At 41.2% G+C, this 11,287-nt stretch overlaps 1 protein-coding gene across 1 annotated transcript in view; it reads right to left on the reverse strand.

The window, feature by feature from the left end:
* The window catches only part of AMMECR1 (AMMECR nuclear protein 1), a 244,754-nt gene extending 233,759 nt beyond the window's left edge, over positions 1–10,995 (reverse strand). The window contains exon 1 of the mRNA XM_077479542.1: positions 10,794–10,995. The gene's annotated coding sequence lies outside the window, so the exon portion shown is untranslated. The remainder of the gene's footprint in view (positions 1–10,793) is intronic.
* Between the last annotated feature and the right edge of the window lie 292 nt (positions 10,996–11,287).

Raw genomic sequence — 11,287 nt, forward strand, 5'->3', positions numbered from 1 at the left:
GGGGGGCTCACTCATCCCCACCCCCTTTCCTGGCCTGCTGGGCTGTGTGCTCAGATAAGGGTCTGGTATGTACTTTGGTGGGGACCCCCACGCACCTTTTGCATGGGGGGGTTCTTCTTAAAATCCATACTAGACCGAAGGGCCTGTTATGTCAGGTAAGTGACACATAATGGGCTACTATGCGATGCATAGTAGCCCATTATGCTTTTCCTTTGCAGGGAAACAAAGAGGAAGTAAACCCATCAGGGTTTACTTCCTCTTTAAGTCATCACATCCCCAATAGTCTGTTCAATTGTCAAAATTACTCAGGAACATAATACCATGAATACCATATATAAATCTCTTGGAACATTTGATAAACTGATTACAGCAATTGACAGTCAGGTGCAACTAGAACTTAACTAACAAAGGAGGAGTTGGAGTTGGTCTCAGATGACCAATCAAACAGTATGTTTAGTTTTTGAATGTTGCCAGACATGTATACAAAGCTCCTGATTCACTCCCTAGTTATCTCTCGCCTTGACTACTGCAACTCCCTCCTCATTGGATTACCTTTAAATAGACTATCCCCCCTTCAGTCCATCATGAATGCTGCTGTCAGACTCATCCACCTTACAAACTGCACAGTGTCTGCTACCCCTCTCTGCCAATCCCTCCATTGGCTGCCACTTGCCCAACTAATTAAATTCAAAATAGTAACACTTACTTAAAAAAACATCCACAATTCTGCCCCCAGCTACATCACTAGCCTATTCTCAAAATACCAACCTAATCGCCCACTTCGTTCCTCCCAAGACCTCCTGCTCTCTAGCTCCCTCATCACCTCCTCTCATATCCGCCTCCAGGACTTGAGACTCCTGAGCCTCTGGAATACCCTACCCCAATCTGTCAGAATGTCTCCAAATGTATCCACTTTTAGGCGATCCCTGAATACTTTCCTCTTCAGAGAAGCCTATCCTGCCTCCATCTAACAACTGCACTATTTTCTCCATAAGCTCATCCCCCACAGTTTTTACACTTTTGTATAACTTGACCCTCCCTCCTAGATTGTAAGCTCTAACGAGCAGGGCCCTCTGATTCCCCCATGTCTTGAATTGTATTGTATTGTAATGTCTGCCCTAATGTTGTAAAGCTCTGCGTAAATTGTCGGAGCTATATAAATCCTGTATAATAATAATAATAATAATAATAATAATAGTATATATAGAGCTTGACCATGCAGGACCAGTACAATTTCTGAACATGGAGGCACCTGGCCAAGTAACTGAACAAGGGCAACTGCCCGCTTGAAGAAGAGGAAGAGGGAGAGGAGGAGGAGTAAGGGTGTGTGGTGGTAGAATAGGGGGAAGAGGCCGAGGAGCACGAAGACACCATGCTGTCCCTGATGAAATTCTGGCCACAATTATAGACCATGTCATCAACCATGGCCTCACAATGGCGGAGGCAGGTCGCCGAGTGCAGCCTAATGTGCCTCGCTCTACAGTCTTCTCTATCATCCAAACCTTTTGCAGGGAAAACAGGTATGTAGTCAGTCAATGATGGAGTTAGATAATGTATAGGACAGGACACTGTGCATAGAGCAACAAATATGTTTATTTACTCATTTACGTATTCATTTAGTGTGTGTGTGTGTGTGTGTGTTTGTGTCTGTGTGTGATAGGCCTACAGTATTACAGTACCTTACCTCAGTGGGATGTTACGTATAATACTAACAATTACAAGAAAAATATTGTAGAAAATAAACTATGCAATAGTATGGAATAGTTTATTTTCTACAATATTGATGATACAGTTTACAGTAGTATTTCAGTCACTGTGCAGTGATGCATTAGAATTGCGGTAAAGTTACTGTAAAACCCCTTTCACACCAGGGCGTTTTGCAGGCGCTATAGCGTTAGAAATAGCGCCTGCAATCCGCCCTTAAAAAGCTGCACCATTGTTTGTAGTGTGAAAGCCTCGAGGGCTTTCCCACTGGAGCGGTGCGCTGGCAGGATGTCAGGGAAACGTTCTGCCAGCAGCTTCTTTGGAGCGGTGAAAGAGCGGTGTGTTTACCGCTCCTCTACTGCTGCTCCCCATTGAAATCAATGGGGCAGCGCTGTAATACCACCGGCAAAACGCCACTATTGCAGCGTTTTGCCAGCGGTTTTAACCCTTTCTCGGCCGCTAGCGGGGGTAAAAGCGCCCCGCTAGCAGCTGAAATGCGCCGCAAATCCTGCGGTAAAACGCCGCTATAAATAGTGGCGTTTTACCGCCCACGCTATGGGCGGTGTGGTGTGAAAGGGGTCTTAGTAAAACAACAATATGATTACATTAGTAACTCATTCTGTACGGACCACATAAGGTATAAATTACGAATGGAGTGTTGTCCTTTGAATTCTATGTCTAGGATTGGATGACAACCTGGCACGGGTGGCCGAGGAAAACTTCTCAGTAAACAAGAACAAGAGATCTGTAACATGGTGTTTGCAAATAATGGCATCACATTGAGACAGATCCGCACTGTAATCCTGCAAGACAATGCCATATTCCAAAATGTCAACTCTATAAGCATCTCCACAATAGCCCGCATATTGAAGAAGCATCAGATGACAATGAAGAAAATTTACAGGGTACCATTTGAGAGGAACTCTGACAGAGTGAAAGAGCTGCGGTACCAGTATGTACACGTAAGTCAGTCACTGGCTGTCCATCAAGATAACCTTTTTACAATTACCGTAAGTAGTGGTTCCCAAAATGTATTGGTTTCAGTTCCCACTTTACCTGATTTCTGAATCCAGGTATAAAAGTATTTGATTTCCGTATATGATTTATAAACATTTTGCCTAAAAACTGCAGCTTACTGTATGATGCAATTATCATTATAATCCTTATTTTGAAGAAAATAACATACAATACAGTAAGAAAAAGGGTCAAAGAGCTGCAATTACAGTAATGCCTCCCATGTAAATCTATCTAATATTGTGGGTTTTACTGTAAGCCCTTGTACACACGGTCAGACATTCCGACGGAAAATGTCCGATCGGACCGTGTTGTCGGATAATCCGACCGTGTGTGGGCTCCATCGGACTGTTTCCGTTGGAATATCCGACAGACAACGTTTTAGAGCTGGGCTATAAAACTTTCCGACAATATGACTTTATCCGATTGTGTGTAGAGAATTCCGATCGGTCAAAGTGCCACGCATGCTCAGATCAAATTCCTAGACCAAAGCTATTGGCTACTAGCCTGAACGTAGTCCCGTCGTAACGAAATAACGTCATCACGTTCTGAACCATCGGATTTTCTGACAACTTTGTCCGACCGTGTGTATGCAACACAAGTTTCTGACAAAATCCGACGGATTTTGTTTTTGGAATGTCCGACCGTGGGTACAAGGGCTAACACTTAAATACGTCTACTCGTTGATAATTTTTCCCCTCCCCTTTCTGTCAAATACCCCCTGTAGTACCTCTGCATAGGGTACATGTACCCCAGGTTTGGAACCACTGGAATACTGGGCAGTAGTATATTGAACTTGTGTAGAACATAGAATATTTCTATGTAACTGTCTGTAACTGTAGTGTATGACTCTTCTGTATGACTGATTTGATGTTTTCTTTTTTTACTCTATTGTAGAGAATAATGGCATTGGAAGGAAACAAGACCTCTCACATACTCGTGTACAAGTGTGTGTATGAGGCTGGCTTCAACCTGGCCAAGGGCCGAAGACATGGCCGTAATTTTATTGGCCACCGGGCCACGGTGTCCCAGGCCAGCGAGGGGGCAATATAACTATGTGTGCTGCCATTTCTGAGAATGGTGTGGCCACTTACATCCCCAGTCTTGGCCCATACAACACACGGAAGCTTCTCATCTTCTTGGACCGCCTTCATTTGGATTTGATCCCTGAAAATGAGAGAGGTCTCATAGGGCCTCACCTACCACAATATATAATTGTATGGGACAATGTGAATTTCCACCGTGGCCCGCTTATCAAGGCCTGGTTCACTGCTCATCCAAGGATGGATATGGTGTTCCTACCACCTTACTCTCCTTTCCTCAATCCTATTGAGGAGTTTTTCTCCACTTCGAGGTGGAGAGTGTATGAGCATCAGGCTCAAGATCAGAGGTCCTTGCTCCATGCAGTGGATGCTGCCTGTGAGGATATTACAGGATATTGTAGGGGATGGTTGCGACATGCACGCCGTTTCTTCCCTCGTTGCATCGCAAGGAAGGATATACGCTGCGATCTTGACGAGAATCTGTAGCCAGTCCGAGAGCAGAGTGTGGATGGGCAGGAGGGTGAGGACGGTGGCCAGTGAAGAGATGTTATAGTAATTGTGAAACTCCAACTTTATTTACAGCATTGTAGGCTAAATGTAATTTTCCTTGTTTTTTGTTTGTGTGTTTATATTTCCGTATATTATGCTGTATGCATTTTCTTTTTACTCCGATGTATGGAAGTTACTTTGTGTGTGAAGGATAATGGTTACAATACTGTAAAGTAATTTTTCCTTGGCAGTATGAGTGCAATGTGTTATGTCAAACCTTGGAGGCTACTCTTACCCTAAAATCTTTTCTTTTTTTTTTTCAGTTTTATACACAATTGTATTCAGTTAGCTAGGCCAGGGCTCAAGTCCTGCGGGAACGCATGGGAACGGAGTTCCTGTACTTTTTCCACAACAGGAACTCATTTCCCGTTAGCAGCCGTGTCCTGCAAGACTTTGAAGTATGCGAGCTGTGTGGCAGGTGCTACACCAGCAGCTGCCGACACAGCTTGCAATAGTAAGTGCCTGACCATTCAGGCATTGCCAGTAGGGGGCCCCATGACAGCTTCCGCTTCAATCTACCTGTCAATCACAGCTAGCTGACAGGTAGATCAGGTCCCTGCTGCTAAGAGATTGTCTTTAGTCAGACCTCTCGTGATGCGCTCCTCCCCGCCAGCCCCTCCTGATTTTCTGTCTCCTCACCCCCCCCTCCCCCCCAGTCTCCTGCATACTTGCTCTGTGTGTGTCCCGCTGAATCCCCCCCTCCTCTATCTTCAGTGCCATATGATGAGAGAACCCAGAGGAGGAGCACAGCTATTCTGCTCACATGACATGCAGGGAGAGAGGTGAGCTGAGGGAGGAACATCAGTTTGGGGGGGGTAAGCTGAGCACAATACCTGGCAAAGTTTAATGCCAGGAGGGAAGTTTATGTGGAAATATGTGAAGGGTTGGAATAGCAGCGGGTGTGTGTTGGAGCCCTGCAGAGTTTGCAGCCCCCCAAGCTAACATACATCTCCTAAGCAGGAACACATCACTATCTCCCTAAGCATTCTGTCCAGATAATGTGCAGTTCATTTATGACCTTTCCGTTTAACCCTGTGTTATCCAAACTCTGTTCAATGAAAAGTGGAAACTCACCACATAAACACTCTATATACAAAATAACATTCCCCAATAAAGATCAGAACACGATGTTCACATTTGCATGGAAGCACAATGGAATGAATGCTGATTATTCAGAGAATTACTGTATTTATGTTTATTGAGGATTTTTTTTTTTTTATGTACTAAAAGTTAAACTTCATACACACAATATGAAAATTGGATGAAAAATACCACTTTTGAAGCGTTTGTGCATATGAGCGTATCTTTTTTTTTTTTTTTTGGTGGGCGAGTGGATCTTGGGTGGCAGTTCCCACACTTTTTTCCCCAGGACTTGACCCCCGAGCTAGACAAAAACTGTACAGTAACCATTGTCAACTGGGCTAAGACTGAAAGGTGGACATGAGGGATATTTCAATGGTCCTCTGCCATAGAGACAAAACATCTAAACATTTTGACTTGCAGTGCTCACACAATGCCAAAGGGACGAAGCATTTTGGAGGCACTGACTATTTGAATGAGAAAGAAATGTATTTTTGACACATGAGTGAACTGTTTAGGGAAAGATATGAGCTTTTGAAGGTGAACCATGGTGTTGTGCCAAACCATCCAGGTTATTTTGGCAAAAGCACCAAGAGAGTTGAGAACGTCTGGTCTGTTTCAAGAAATGAGCCAAAGCAATTGAGAAGAATCTTTGCCATTTTGGGGGCACTGACTCTTTATATGGGAAAGTAATTTGGTTTTGAAGCATGAGTGAACAGTTTTGGGAGGGATATGAGCTTTTGCACGTGAGTTATAGTGTTGTGCTGAACTGTAATGCCGCGTACACACGATCGGAATTCCGGCCAGAAAAAGACCAATGAGAGCTTTTCATCGGAAAATGCGACCGTGTGTTTGCTCCATCGGAATTTAGCTGTCCGAATTTCCACCAGCCAAAAATTGATAGCATGTTCTCAATTTTCCCAACGGAAAAACTTTATCGGAAATTCTGATCGTGTGTATGCAATTCCAACACGCCAAAAATCACGCATGCTCAGATTCAACTACGTGACGGAAGCTATTGGCTACTGGCTAATGAACTTCCTTTTTCTAGTCGCGTCATACATGTTGTACGTCACCGTGTTATAAATGATCGGAATTTGGTGTGTAGGCAAGACAGCTTGAGCCGAATTCCGTCAGGAAAACCATCAGAGCTTCTTCCGACGAGAATTCCGATCGTGTGTACGCGGCATTAGACTGTTTTGCCAAATGATCTTAGAGTTTTGAGAATGTCGTTTCTTTTTAAAGAAATGAGCCAAAACAATGGAGAAAAACTGTAATATGAATGGTAGTCATTGGAAATCATGGGGAACGACTTGTCATGCAACGTTGCAGTCCCAACTCATAGGAAAAGTCGTAGAAGTGTGAAAGGGCCCTTAAGCTCAAAGAACATGAGCCTCTTCGGGCAGTTACCAGGCGTTTTTCTGCTTTTTACATTGGTGACCTGTACAAAATCAAGGCAAAAACGTGGGGAAAAAAACGCTGTAACTTTGAAACGCTCAGGATTGAATCCAGCCTTTGCCGTTTTTCGGACATTTTGCTTCAAATGTCAAAATGCTCAGATGTGAACAGATGCCATTGAAATGAATGGGATTTTGCTTGCTGGGTGTTTTTCAGGTATTCTTTAGGGGATTTTATGAGCGTTTTATGAGCTGAAAACGCCCACAGGTGTGAATGCAGCCTGAGGGCCGGTTCACACTGCTGCGAATTCTATTGTGAATTTGAGTCAGTGCGACCGCTCAAATTCGCAAGTCATTTAAATAACATAGTTTTCCATTAGTGCCATTCACATAACTGTGTTGCGAATCTAAGGTGCGTACAAAAAGGGTCCTGTGTGAGTTTGATCTGTGTGCCATTCAAATTCAATGCAATATTTGCCATAGAATTGCAGTAGATTCGCCAGGACACATAAAGAATTTGCAACGAAAATTTGCAAAGCAATCAGATCAAATTTGCGCACAATTCGAACTGCAGCAGTGTGACCTGGCCCTAAAGCTCCAGAAAGAACATGAGCTTCTTTGGGGCAGATCTAGGCATTTTTCTGCTTTTTACATTGGTGACCTGTAAAAAAAAATCTCAGCAAAAAATGCTGTAAAATCGCAGTAAAATTACGCGACTTTGAAATGCTCAGGTGTGAATGCAGCTTTAGGGCCAGTTCACACCAGATGTAGTTCTGTGCCACTGCAGTCAGTTTCCGGTCAGTTTCTGCACTGGAATCTGACTGCATGTTGTGAACTAGAGCCATTGGAATACATGGAAAACACTGTGCATGGCTTTTGTGCAGAAAAAAAGCGCACGGAACTACATCTGGTGTGAACCAGCCCTAATAGTAACCACACATCATTAATGTTCTTTTCCCAGCCTGACTTGTGACCAGCATAGGCACATGACCGAATTCCTGATTAGAACAAGCTGGTAAGTGTGTCAATTTTTAGCATCATTTACTCAAACAGAGCCAAGTGGTGAGGCTGCTTAGAGCTACACACTGCACAAGGCCTAGCTGTATGGGGAGAAGAGCTCTCCTCGCCCGAGGAGTGAAAGGGTGATAGTGATAACACTGCTCATCTATTAGGCTGTGATTTTATAGGACAAGGGAAGGAAGCCCCATTTCACCTGGAGGCATCGCTGCTAAGACATCTCTGGCTGTTTTCACAGATCTACAGCCTGCCTTGGCACATTCCCTCAGGCTTGCAGTAGGTAGTGCCAGGATACTGTACAGGACTCATCACTGGGGTTTCGTGTCTACCACGCAGTGCTGCGTCATACTTCACACATAGTCCCTCGGACTATAGGGTCCACTATTAGCTGACTGTGATTAATGGCATGCAGAAAAAGTCAGGGGGCTACCGGGCCATAAACTCTCATCAGCACAGGCCCACAAGTACTTTTTATATTCAAATTGCCATAGATGAAAGAGAGTAGCTAGATGGATAGATAGATAGATAGATAGATAGATAGATAGATAGATAGATAGATAGATAGATAGATAGATAGATAGATAGATAGATAGATAGATAGTACATTTTTTTAATATGGGCCTTTTAGATACATTTATTTGAAGCAGCAGATGCAGATTCAAGATGGATAATGTAGATAGATAGATTGATTGTACCATATAATTTTAACCAGGCCTAGTTGGAGAGTTTATATAAAACAGTAGATGAATCCTGAATAGAATAGATAGATAGATAGATAGATAGATAGATAGATAGATAGATAGATAGATAGATAGATAGATGTTTTATAGGGCCTATTGGATACATTTATTAGGAACAGTAGATGCAGATACTTGATTGATCATGTAGACAGATAGACAGATAGATTGTACCATATGATTTTAAACATGCCACTCCAAAGCATTTGTAAAATTATTAGAACAAGATGAATGCAGAATAAATGAGGAATGGATATAAGATAGATAGATAGATAGATAGATAGATAGGTGTATAGTTAGGTGTAGAAAGAGATGTATAGATAGATGTATGTATATGTATATATATATATATATATATATATATATATATATATATATATAGATAGGTGTACAGAGGGATGTATAGATAGATGTGTGTATATATATATATAGAGAGAGAGAGATGTAAAGATATATGTATAGAGAGATGTATAGATATATATATATATATAGAGATGTATAGATAGATGTATAGATATATAGAGAGAGATGTATAGATAGATGTATAGAGAGATGTATAGATAGATGTATAGAGAGATGTATAGATAGATGTATAGAGACATGGAGACATGTATAAGATATATGTATAGATAGGTGTATAGAGAGATGTATAGATAGATGTGTAGAGAGATGTATAAAGACATGTATAAGATATATGTATAGAGAGATGTATATATATATATATATATATATATATATATATATATATATAGAGAGAGAGAGAGAGAGAGATGTATAGATATATATATAGAGAGATGTATAGATAGATGTATAGATATATAGAGAGAGATGTATAGATAGATGTATAGAGACACGGATAAGATATATGTATAGATAGATGTGTAGAGAGATGTATAAAGACATGTATAGATATATGTATGGAGAGATGTATAAATAGATGTATAGATAGATGTATAGATATATGTATGGAGAGATGTATAGATAGATGTATAGAGACATGTTTAGATATATGTATAGATAGATGTGTAGATATATATATATATATATATGTATAGATAGGTGTATAGATAGATGTGTAGATATATATATATATGTATAGATAGGTGTATAGATAGATGTGTAGATATATATATATATATATATATATATATATATATATATGTATAGATAGGTGTATAGAGAGATGTGTGGATATATATATGTATAGATAGGTGTATAGATAGGTGTATAGATAGATGTGTAGATATATATATGTATAGATAGGTGTATAGAGAGATTTGTAGATATATATATGTATAGATAGGTGTATAGATAGATGTGTAGATATATATATGTATAGTTAGGTGTATAGAGAGATTTGTAGATATATATATGTATAGATAGGTGTATAGAGAGATTTGTAGATATATATATGTATAGATAGGTGTATAGATAGATGTGTAGATATATATATGTATAGATAGGTGTATAGATAGATGTGTAGATATATATATGTATAGTTAGGTGTATAGAGAGATTTGTAGATATATATATGTATAGATAGGTGTATAGAGAGATGTGTAGATATATATATATATATATATATATATATATATATATGTATAGATAGGTGTATAGAGAGATGTGTGGATATATATATGTATAGATAGGTGTATAGATAGGTGTATAGATAGATGTGTAGATATATATATGTATAGATAGGTGTATAGATAGATGTGTAGATATATATATGTATAGATAGGTGTATAGAGAGATTTGTAGATATATATATGTATAGATAGGTGTATAGATAGATGTGTAGATATATATATGTATAGTTAGGTGTATAGAGAGATTTGTAGATATATATATGTATAGATAGGTGTATAGAGAGATGACAGATGATTTAGAAGCAGGCCTATGTGGTCCATGTGTTTGGAGCAGAAGATAGGGCTCCATAACAGACAGTGTATGGTGTAGAGACAGACAGACAGACAGACAGATCCATAGGTAGATGGACAGGATGAGCCATCCATGGAATATTAGGGATGTCATGTGACAATGGGAAGACAATGGTAGGATTGCAGAGCTGTGAATTGCCTCTCACTCACCATGTAGAATATGAAGGACTTACAGAGGAATGGAGATCAGATGACCCTGTCTGCGCCTGCCATGGCAGCCTTGGAATAGATGGTCACAGAACACAAGCTCTCCCCACACACATCCCATCATGAGGAAAAAAAAGGCTGCAGTATGAGGAGCTGTGCCCTTACCGTAGTGCAGCTGTCTGCCAATCCGGGTGAAGGAGCCTGGGATGGGGAGGAAGAGGCTCCAGCGGCCGCCTGTAGAAGGGGGAGATGACAGGAAGGGAGAGGAGAGGAGAGGAAGGAGAGGAGAGCTGACAATGCATAGAGCTGCGGGTTCTTATCATGCTCTCTGCGTTTCCCTGAGCTGCATCTGCACTACAGAGAGAGAGAGAGAGGAGAGAGAGGGAAATGTCCCAAAATAGCCCGGTGTTCTGCCAATGACTTGCTGAAACCTGAGGAAGAATTGCTGAATGTAAAGATGTGGGTCGCTGTGAGTGTGAGGAGAAAAGGGCTGCCAGGGGATCCAGGGGCACCATGTGAGTTCTAGGCACTCTGGTCTGCAGGGACTAGGAGCACTGGGGTCCATGCCACCCACACACCCCCTCTCTGCCACATATACATGGGGACATCTTTGCTGCCTGGACTCGTTTTCTGCTCCTGACAACCCGCTTACATTGTTT

This window comes from Lithobates pipiens, unplaced genomic scaffold, assembly GCF_037356315.1.
Source record: "Lithobates pipiens isolate NorthernLeopardFrog02 unplaced genomic scaffold, aLitPip1_a1.2 Scaffold_1, whole genome shotgun sequence".
In the NCBI taxonomy this organism is placed as follows: Eukaryota; Metazoa; Chordata; class Amphibia; order Anura; family Ranidae; genus Lithobates; species Lithobates pipiens.